The sequence below is a fragment of the Artibeus jamaicensis genome, unplaced genomic scaffold (genome assembly GCF_021234435.1).
Source record: "Artibeus jamaicensis isolate MK-2021 breed Jamaican fruit bat unplaced genomic scaffold, CSHL_Jam_final contig_781, whole genome shotgun sequence".
In the NCBI taxonomy this organism is placed as follows: domain Eukaryota; kingdom Metazoa; phylum Chordata; class Mammalia; order Chiroptera; family Phyllostomidae; genus Artibeus; species Artibeus jamaicensis.
Genome location: NW_026521968.1, coordinates 3618408 through 3630113, shown reverse-complemented (window position 1 = coordinate 3630113; position 11706 = coordinate 3618408). Strand labels below are relative to the sequence as shown.

General features: G+C 41.8%; 1 pseudogene; it reads right to left on the bottom strand.

Annotated features, from left to right (window-relative positions):
• Nucleotides 1-1076: 1076 nt before the first annotated feature.
• On the bottom strand, nucleotides 1077-10127 carry LOC119057130 (ADP/ATP translocase 2-like; annotated as a pseudogene).
• Nucleotides 10128-11706: the final 1579 nt, after the last annotated feature.

Genomic DNA, 11706 nt, shown 5'->3' with positions numbered 1-11706 from the left:
AGAGTCCCCTGCAAGGATGTTAAAAAGGAATTGCTGGGCCTCACCCCTGAGTCTCTGATGCACTGGGTCCTGATGGGGTCCAAGAACATGCATTTTCAACAAACACCAGGTGATGCTGTTGTTGCTGTTCCACAAACCATACTTAGAACCACTGCTAGAGGCCAATGTGAGAAGAATCATCATGTTACAACAGTTTGTCCTCCCATCAGGAACATAGTATATCTTTTCATTTATTTAGGTCTTTTTTAATATTTCAATGCAATATTATATTTTTTCTATAGAAGTCTAGCACATATTTGTAATATTATTACTAGGCACTTGACATTCTTCTTATTTTAATGTGATCTTTTAAATTGTATTTTTAGTTATATATACACATTCATTGAATTTTTTTATCTTTCATTTTTAAGTATATTTTATTGATTATGCTGTTACAGTTTTCCCAATTTTTTCCCTTTACTCCCTCTCTGCCCTACACCCCTCAACTTTCCAACCTTCCCCACCTTTGTTCATGTCCATGGGCTGTACATATTCATTCTTTGACTTCTCTATTCCTATACCTTTCTTAACCTCTCCTCACCTATTTTATACCTACCAATTATGCTTCTTATTCCCTATACCTCCCCCCATTCTTCCCCTCCCCAGCCCCACTGAAAACCCTCTGTGTGATGTCCATTTCTCTGAATTTTGATATATTAATCTAAACTCCCTTTTTCCCCCTCTAATAATTGGCTTATACTTTGTTCAGGGTTTTCTAATTAAGTGGACATATAATTTGCAAATAATGTGTGTTTCATTTCCTTCCTTTTTTATATTTCAGATATTTTTATGTTTTCAAATTTGTTGTTTATTAGGTATGACTGAAATAAAAAATATAATAGAGTCCCACCATCAACATGAAAATGGCTTTAAGAGAAACCTAGTCTGACGATATTATTGCTTCCCATTTTCAACCAGTAAATAGTTGCCATTGATGAATAGACAGCCAACAACAGTCTGTCAAGAATTCTCAAGATGTGTTACATAATACAACATGCCTATTCATGGGGTTGGGGGCAGGAAGGCTATGAAATAATTTACGTGAATTTCTTCATCCCATCATACAAGACAAGCACCAAAGCACCACCCATGCCTCTGAGAGCACTGGACCATGCACCCTTGAAAAAGCTCTGCTTCCTTCAACACAAGCAACTTTCCTCCAGCAGTTGAGCATGTCTGTGTACAAGATATCAGTTCCTTTGTGCCCTGACCACATCATCACACCATGACAAACAGTGTCAAGCAGGCAAGAAGTCAACTCAGCCACTGTTGTGATGGACTGTGCAGTCATCCAGCTGATGAAGATGTGAGTGTTCTTGGGATCTGGGAGCATTCCTATGCACTGTCACAGATACTGAAGTAGGCAGCCAGTAGATGATGATACCCTGCACAAACACATTAAAGCCTTGGTACAGGCCCTTGACCCCATCAGATGTGTAGATCTTAACCAGGCAGCCACCGAGGCCTTTGAATTCCCTTTCAGCTCCAGCTTTGCCCACATCAACTGCTACATGGATACGGTCAAAATCAAGAGGGTACACAAACACAAAGAGGTGGCCCCAGCAGCACTGCCTGATGCCAGATTTCCTGCCAAGCAGTGTCAAAACTGGGTTCTCTTGTCCATACCACCCAGGAAGATCTGCTTGTATTTATCTTTGAAGGCAAAGTTGAAAGCCTGGGTGGGAAAGTATCTGATGACATTGGCCAGTTTACCGTGCCAGAAGGACAGGACTCCCTGCTCCTTGGGGATATGAACCACACAGTCTATAATGCCCTTGTATTGCTTATCTGTGGAGATTTGCTTGCTGGCATGTAACACCTGCAGCAGCAGCTTGACCCCCTCAATGGGCACTACCACTGTCTTGGAGATGGCCATGGCCACTTCACCTGCCAGGAATTCCTTGGCAAAGGATACAGCAGCATGTCGAAATGAAAGAAGGAGCAGGAGAACACAGGACTAGTTAGTTACTGGCTGGGACTCTGGGGCTCTAGATCTTTCTTTCTTGGCTCTAGATCTTTCTTTCTTTCTTTCTTTCTTTCTTTCTTTCTTTCTCTCTCTCTCTCTCTCTCTCTCTCTCTCTCTCTCTTGATTTTGTTTTTATTATCTTGCACTAGCTATGATCTCTAATACTACAGTAAACAGACGTGTTTGTCTTAATCCTTAATTTTAAAAAATTCTCATATGAAGATATGTTTTATTGATTTTAGAAAGAGAGAGAGAAAGAGAGAGAGAGACATCAATGTGAGAGAGAAGCATCCATCCGTTGCCTCCCATATGCACTCTAACTGGGAATCTAATCTGTAACATTTTGGTTTATGGGATGATGCTTCAACCAACTGAGACACCCAGGCAGGTGTGTTACTTTAATGAGTAAGATCCTTACTTTATTGAGACTATGACTAACATTTCCCCATTTAGATGATGTTTTCTGTGTTTTGTTTTGTTTTAGTAGATACTTTTTAACCTAATGAGGAAATTAACTTTTATCTTAAATTACTGAGTTTCTTTTTTTAATGAATGGAGTTGAAATTTATCAAAAGATTTGTTTATATCTATTACAATAAATATATGATATTTCTTATTTAATCTGTTAATGTGGTAAGTTACACTTCATGAATTTTTTCATAAAGTGTAATTCAGCATTCAATATCTTTTAAACAATTTTTTAATTACTGGGATAAACACAGCTTGGTTATGCTTAAAATTTTCATATCTATAATACTGACTGATATAGGCCTATAATTTTCTGTTCTTGTAAGACTTTTCTAAAAAATCAGGTTATATTTGCTTTCCAGAATGAGTTGGTTTTCCTTGAAACTTTTTAGAAATTTTCATGTAAAAGTATTTTTGCCTCTGATACCTTCTTTGTGAGAAGGTTTTTAGTCACCTCATTAATTTCTTTATAGCATGATTCATATATTTAAAAAATTGTTTCTGTATTAGTTTTCTGAAGTTAACTTTCCCATATCATCTAAGTTGTTAAATCTGTTGAAATATAATTATTAATAGTATTCTTTTCTTTTCAACATCTGATTAATTTCTCCCTTTCATTAATGATATTGTTTTCATCTTCTGTTTTTTTTCCTTGATCAATCTTGCCAGGCAGCAGCATAGTCCCCTCTCTGAGCCCTCCCCCACACAGAGTCGTGAAGCAATGAAATGGGTTGCCCTGTCCTGGTGATTACCTAAGGCTCCATCCCACACAATTTACAGGTGCTTTTCTATAATAGACCATGCTACTAAGACAGGAGGTCAAAGCAACTCTACCTAATACACAGAAACAAACACAGGGAGGCTGCCAAATGGAAGAGACAAAGAAATATGGCCCATATGAAAGAATAGAAGAAAATTCCAAAAAAAGAGAACTAAATAAAGTGAACATAAGCAACTTACCAGATGCAGAGTTCAAAACACTGGTTATCAGGATGCTCCAAGAACTCATTGGGCACTGTAATATAAAAAAAAGACACAGGCAGAAATGAAGGTTGCATCAAGTGAAATAAAGAAAAATCTACAGGGAACCAACAGTGTAGGGGATGAAGCTAAGATCAAATCAACAATTTGGAACATAAGGAAGAAAAAAGAATAAAAAAAATGAGGATAGAATAAGGAGCCTTTGTGACATCTTCAAATGTACCAACATTGGAATCATAGGGTTACCAGAAGGAGAGGAGGAAGAGCAGGAAATTGAAAACCTATTTGAAAAAATAATAAAAGAAAACACCCCTAGTTTGGTGAAGAAAATAGACATACAAGTCCAGGAAGCACAGAGAGTCTCAAACAATTGGATCCAAAGAGGACAACACCAAGACATACCATAATTAAAATGCCAAAGGTTAAAGACAAAGAGAGAATCTTAAAAGCAGCAAGAAAAAAGCAGATAGTTACCTACAAAGGAGTTTCCATAAGATTTTCAGCTGATTTCCCAAAATAAATTTTGCAGGCAAAAAAAAAAGACTGCCAAGAAGTATTCAAAGCAATGAAAAGCAAGGACTACACCCTAGATTACTCTATCCAGCAAAGCTGTCATTTAGAATGGAAGGGCAGATAAAGTGCTTCCCAGATAAGGTAAAGCTAAAGGAGTTCATCATCACCAACCCATTATTATATGAAGTAGTAAAGGAAACTATATAAGAAAAAGAAGATCAAAACTGTGGACATTAAAATGGCAATAAACTCACAACTATCAACAACTGAACCTAAAACAAACTAAGCAAATAAGCAAAACAGGAACAGAATCATAGATATGGAGATCATTTGGAGGGTTACAAGCTGGAAGGGGGAAGGGGGAGAATGGGAAAAAGGTACAGTGATTAAGAAGTACAAATTAGTAAGTACAAAATAGATGAGGTGGTTAAGGACAGTATAGGAAATGGAGAAGCTAAAAGACTTATATGCATGACCCATGGACGTGAACTAATGGGGGCAATTGCTGGAGGGAATGGGGTTACCAGGCTGAGGGGGCAAAGTGGGAAAAATTTTGACAACTGTAATAACATAATCAATAAAATATATTAAAAATAAATACATAAATAAAAGAAAGAAAAATGTGAAAAAATTTCATAGGTATTTTAACAAAAGACTATCAATATAGAAAAAGAATTTTAATGTTATTGGTACTCAGAAATGGGAGTTTAATTAAAACCACAGTGAAATAACATTTTCATATTCAACAAGCTTGGCAATTTTTTTTATTCTTTTTTAAAAATTAATCTTATTTAGTTATTTTTCAAGTACAGTTTTTTTTGTCTATTTCTCCCATCCCAGCCCCCCCTGCCCCGTCTCCCCACCTTCCTCCCCTTCCCCCCCTCCAGTCCTCATCCCTGTGTCTTTCATACTTGTTCCTCAAAATCCCTCCCCATTTTCCCCCTTAAGCTTGGGTGTAAACTAATATAAATACTTTGGGGAAAGAATTTCTGTAACTTTGAGTATTATTATTTATATATTTGAGTGTGATTATGCCTTGTGATTCAGCGATCCTGCTTCACGTATGCATCCCAGAGAAGTTCTGCCATGAACACCAGGGGAACTAGACAAGAACGTCCTGTCGCTTATAATAAGTAACCAGATACAGAGACATGTGGAGGTCCACCGACAGCAGAGAAGCTGTGTAATCGTTCACCTATAGACATAGAGCTGTAACGATACATAACTTATTATATGGCAATGTTTAATAATGGAGTACTATAAATAACTGAAAATGAAGGAAATACCCCCCACACATCTAAATGGGTGAACGTCAGATGTGTAACACTGAGTGTGTGACACAGGCCACAGGTAGCTGTGGAAGCCATGAATGCACGTATATGAAGTTCAAAACCAGGTAAAACTAAAACAGGAAAACACGTAGTGTAGGAGTACATTAAAAGGTGGTAGAGTTCTTATTAAAAGCCTAGGGGAGGATTCATCCAAAACACAGAATACTGGATTTGTTCGCACGGAGGGGAAGAAAGGCCCAGTCAGAGAAGGGCATGGCAGGGCTGGCTCCCAACATCACCTCACCCATTGTTTCCCAAGCCGGGTACCAATGTTGGTGCATTGGTGTTTGCCTTCTTTAAACTGTGTGTTATCCTTTACATATACTTGTTTATCTGTACTTCACAATACGTTTTTACAATGTGCTTTTCAATTGCAGTGGACATACGCTATCACGTTGCTTTCAGGTGTACAGCATAGTGATCACACATATATACACCTTAGAAGTCATCACACTGAGAAGTCTAGGATGCATCTGGCACCATCACAACACACTTTGAAAGGGTACTAGAGAACAGAAACAAAAAGGCAGCAGGGAAATAGAGATTCTATCTGTACTAGAAAGGAAAATTACGCTGACATGCCCTCATTCAGGGAGCCACAAAAGTAACCTGTGCACTGCCACCCTCCGGCTGGGGCACAACTTTCCGACGGCGGAAAAGCAGTCAAGCAGCTGCTAGCTTATGACAACCTGGGTGTAAAAAGATGAGCAGATCAGTCATTTATTGTTTCTCAGGGCTAGGAACTGGGAAATACTGGGAAGATGAAGCAGGTAGCAGTGGAAACTCGTGTTGAAGGGAAACCCAGGAAGCGAGAGCCCCTGAGTCTGGGGAAAGCAGCTGGGTGAGCTCTGTGTGCAAGTCCAAGGTGGGGGGAGCAGAAGCTATAGGGGGCGAGTACCCGTAGAGAAAGCCAATGGTGCAGGAGGACAAAGGGAAGGCCTGGGGCCTGGAGGTACAGAATGAAGTTCCTGTAAGGCCTCCTTCGGAAGGCGCTCGAGCTGCCGGCCCCTGAGTAACCGGGCGGGTCCGGCTCCGCGCCCGGCTCCTTCGGTGGCTCCTGCTCCCAAGCTTCCTTCTCACCCGAGCTCTTCAAGGACGATCGCACCGCCCGCCAGAGCGGGTTCTCCCTTCCTTACACACTAAGCTCGACTAACACACGGATCAGTTGTCCTTTTTTTTTTTCTCCAAAAATATCAAAACTACGTGGAGGCTTCTGTCCTTGCCACGACTCAGGACGCCCTCTGGGAACCCCGGACGACAGCACCGTGGAGCTCCCTGTGGGGCCGACTGGGAGAGAGGAGGAGACCTGGAGACAGGGACTGCGCTTCATGGAAGCTCAAAGAAATGTCCGCCAAAACGCGTACATTTTACTGACATAAAAATTAATTTTTAGATGACAGTACATGAGAGAAGACACAGAATCGGATGAAAAGTAAGAAGACCTGGCTTCCAGCAGGCTTGGCCCCTTTTGGTGGCTGTATGTCGGTTGCTTGATTGAATTTCAGAAACAAATAAACCAAAAAACATTCTCCCAAATCGCTTGGGAGCAAGCAAGTAAAGCCAGTCCGTTTCTGTGCACTTTCTCTTCGCGCCATTGAAGAGGCCGATTCAGGAAACAGCCGCAGGGTCCTGCTGGGTGCGGGGGCCTGCGTGGTGGCTGGGCCGAGTGGCAGAGCGGCAGGCTTCCCCAGGGGGCCTCTGTGGGCTTCTGAAATCCTTTCTGACCCCAGGTAGTGAGAAGGGAGGTTCTCTCCACAGCCATTCGTAACCTCTCCTCTGATGCTGAGGGGCTGGCCTATTTATTCATTCTCACTGCCAGGCAGACCCTTGTCCAGGAGCCCAGACTCAGCCTGCCTGGAGCAGCACTTACATACAACCTCGAATCCTGTGTCTCCCTTCCCTCACACATAAGATAGGAATAGGAAGATATCTGCCGCGTAGTGTTTCGGTGAGGATTGGACCAGAAAATGTACCCAAAATGCTTACCAGTGTGTCTGACCCATGTTGGGTAACCTGTACCTGAGCTCAAGAAAGTCACTGCCTCAAACACAAGTTGCATTCATCCTATTGACCACGTGGGGGAGCCATACAGCCGGAAAACTGACGAGTTCCCGGAAAAGGGCGGTAGTTGAGTGTCTGCCTGTTGCATAGAGAGGGAGTGTAAACGGTCTAGTTTCACTCCCTCATTTTTGCCTTTGGAGAAACAGAGGCTCAAAGAAGAGAGATGATTTGCACATAGTCATACAAGTAACTGGTAATCTGAAGACTAGAGTCTTTTTATTTCGTTAATGAGACACTTGATAAACCAAAATCAATTTTAGTTCCAAGCGACCAGGTCTTAGCATGGCTAAACTTACTGCTCTTCATGGTGTGTCTGTGTAGACTTTAAAATAATCTCACCCTCTTGAAGTCTTGGCTAAGTTTGTGCGGTACTTTTAAAAATTTTTTATTGAGGTCTATGTTTAAATAGCATTAGATTAACAGATAGGGTTTAATACATATGATGCCCTGATGTAGACATAGTTTTTATACAACACAGTCAGTCAATAGGCATCACTTCAAGAAACTTACACACAGAAATAGGACACACACACGCTCCCTTGATCTCATTACATTTCAAAGTGTTAAGCATCCCCATATAAACTGATAACTCTCAAATTTATATTTCCAACTTAGATTTTTCCCCTGGACTTTGGGTTAATTAATCTAATTCTTGCCCGACATTTCCACTTGGAAGCTTGTGAGACATCTCATGTTCTCGCCGTTTAAAACTGAGCTCCTTATCTTCTTCTTTATTTGTTCTTTCAAGACATTTTCTTATTTCAGTTCATGGCAACTCCATGCTTTAATTTTTGCTTAGCCAAAACCTTTGAATTGTCCTTAAACTCTCTTTCTCTCATTATCCACACAATTCACCAGCAAACATGTTGGCCCTATTTTCAAGATGAACCCAGAATCCAACCCCTCTTACCTGCTCCAGAGCCCCACCCCCTCCCCACCCCCTCCTCATCTCTAGTTAGGGCCCCCACCCTCCTTGCTGAGCTGTCTGTAGCTATGCTCTGCAGAGTGGCAGATGCAGCTGTTCAAACTCTCAGTAGTGTTGGTCAGTCCCTGTCTCCAACCTCCCCCCATGGCGTTCCAGCTCACTCAAGTCCTTCTAACCATCTTCCAATAGTGTCTCCAAATGTCTCTGACCTCATCTGTTGCCCTGTGCCTGCCCGGCCTCTAGGCTTTGGCCACCCTGACCTGCTTGCTGTTCATTGAACATTTTAGGAAGGCTTCCACCTGAGCATCTATCCCACCTACTTGTTACATTCTGACCCCAACTACCTGCAGAGCTCCCATCCTCACCTCCTTACTGTGACTTCCCTCACTTCTTTTCACATGCCACCTTTCCCCTCTCCACTCTTGAAGACTGCAAGGAAACATGGGAGTTCTAAGGCTAGGTGATTCTTTCCGGTGAAGAGGAGGCACAGGAAGCTGTGAGAGTGAGATAAGAGGCAGAAGTAGGACCTGGGCTTGTGAGAGGGTGGGAGGCATCTGGCCTCGAAGGGGAACTGCAGAACAGGGACCATTGCTCTGAGCTCCCTCACCTCTCTCCTGATTCTCTCTGCCCCAGCTCTGCTGTGTTTACTTGCACTTACTCTGTGTGAAATCATTGTATGCATTTATTTGAATACTCACATATGTCTTCCTCTTTATAATGGAAATAGGGGAATCTAATGTGTGAAGGCTACAGTAGAGTCATGGGCAGCAGCAATGCTTGGGTGCCAACAACCCTCAGGACCTTTGAGTCATTGCTCTTGCCATCTTTTCACTGTCCCTGGTCCCTCTCATCTTCTTGTTGCCTGCATGCCCTGCTTAAGATCCATAGCCAATTGTTTCATTCATTTGCCTGAACCTCTTTTTTGTGTTTTGTTGTTGTTGTTGCAAAACAGTAACTCTGATATAATTCAACCCTTCACCCAACCCAACTCTTCATCCATTCCGCACCCATATAGGCTGAAAATAGCTGCAGGAAAAAATATCCACAACTCTGCTGTTGACTTGTCCCCCTTCAAATTTTTGATAATTAACTCAATGTGGCTATTTAATACTGCCAGTGTAAATATAACTAGACCATTCACCCTCCTAATTCCTCCAGATGACTGTTTTATTTTTCCTCCTCTCTGCTTGTCCCCAGTTTATCATTGCTCAACCCCACCTTAGTTGATGACACTGTTTCCTATTTTGCTGACAAAATAGAAGCATTTGAGAGAGAACTGCTACTTTTTCCCACCACCACAGGCACCCACTTATTTACATCTGTCTCTGTCTGTGCTACCTTCTCTTCTGGAAAGAGATGAATTGCCTCTGGCACAATCCCTTTATCCCTCCCCATCAGGGGTTTCAGCGTATTAACATGCTATTGTTTCTCCCGCCTTGAAAAGGTCCACTACTGTCTTCACCTTCTCATCTAATTTTTGTTCATTTCTTTTTTACTCTTTGCAGTGAAAATTTTTGAGAGTTATCTGCAAGCTGTCTCCAATTTTTCTCTTTTTTTTTTTGCTCTTAAATTTACCTTAGTGATGTCTGTCCTCTCATCACTCCACCAGAAATGTGTTTCTGACGATTATCAAGGCCTCTGTGCTGCTGAATGTGGTGGCCGCTTTGCCGCAGACCTCGTCTTGCCCAACTTACCAGACCCACTGAATGGAGTTCACGGCTGCCCCTGATCTTTTTTCTGAAAACTCTTCATTTGGTCCCTGGATCTCACATTGTCCTGATTTTCCTCCCACGTCACTGGTTAGTCTTTTCTGACCTTGCTGTGGAAGCTTCCTCATCAACATGTGCTCGAATCACTGAAGGCCTGCAGAGCTCGGGCCCTGAGCTGCACCCATTTTCTATCGTACCAGCCCACACAGTGAGCTCACCTAGTGTCATGATTTACATGTTGTGAATAATATATGCACTTATGCTTCAAAATTTTATATTTTGGAGCTTCTATTTCTGAACGTGACGGGTAACAGTGTCCGGGATTGTTCCCCAAATAGCAGCTACAAAACAGGATAAAAACATATGAAGCACCAGTTTTCCAGTATTGGACAAATGCTGCAGCTCAGGACTGTGATTCCTCAACTGGTCATAGCCTACCGTCAAGTAATTTTATACTCTTTCCCCTGTGATGGGAGGAACTTATCACAATGTGTAGGCTTCACCTCCACCTCCATCTTACTTCCACATGCATAACAAAAACACTTTCACATATGTAACAGCTTCACAAAACATTGTTATCATTTTTGCTCTATATAGTAAATTTTGTTTGAGGAATGTGAAAAATGAAAGAAAATGTTTTTGCATTTCTTTTTCCTGAGGGAAACCTTGATTTTTCTCTTTAGGCCTTCCAACTGAATGGAGGAAGCCCACCACATTATCAAGGGTAACTCCTTTACTCAAAGCCAACGGATTGAAGACATTGATCCGATCTATAAAATAGCTCCACAGCAATGCGTGGATTAGTGTTGGATCGAGTAACTGGGCAGCCTAGCCCTGCTGACACAATAAACTAATGGGCACGGTGCACCTCCTGTCACCATGACACCCAAACTCATCTACTCAAACCACTCTTAATTTTCAAATAAAGGCAATAATAAGGCCATACTTTTGCTCAACGTGATACAACTATGCTGCATACAACCGAAAGTGTGCTTACCCTTTCTATAGAAGAGGAGGCAGTCTCAGGTGGTAGTCAATCTTCTTGATATCTTATAATTTAAAAAATGTGATTAAAGGTAACTATTATTAATATATATGTGCTATATTATAAGGTAAAGAGAGACAGGAGAAAATAAAGATATTTGATACACAGAGACATATTCATAATAAAATAAGGAGGAATACTTATAACAAGTATAGTCCTCATAGCTGCAACTGATCACATGACTGCAGCTGGCATTTATAACTACCCACTTTTTACTGTCCATCCCGTGTTCTCCCAGCAAGCACCTGAGTTGTTCATGGCTCTTTGGCAGGTAAAGCGATCCAAACCTTCAGTTCTGAAAGGACAGGTCTGAACTGGATGGTTGTTGTTTCCAGTAGAGCAGGGCAGTAATAACAGACCCCAAAGGAGCATCTGTATTCCAGACATACTCTTCCTTCTCTCTATTGTGGAGCAATATCAGGTTGAGCCTGCTCTCCCCTTGGTGGTCAGGCTCAACCACCCTGGCTGACACAGTAACTCCCTACTTTGCCTGTTGACCCAGGAGCACAAGGATCTCAAAGTAGCTGAGTTAACTTCTGGGTCCATTGGATCACCATTGTATGTACTGGGGGGAGCATTCCTCTCATTGGAACTAAAACCTCCAGACCACAGTGCTTAAGGTCATGGGGACAGGAAGCAGCCATTTTGCTAGTGAGTCAGTAGGGGTG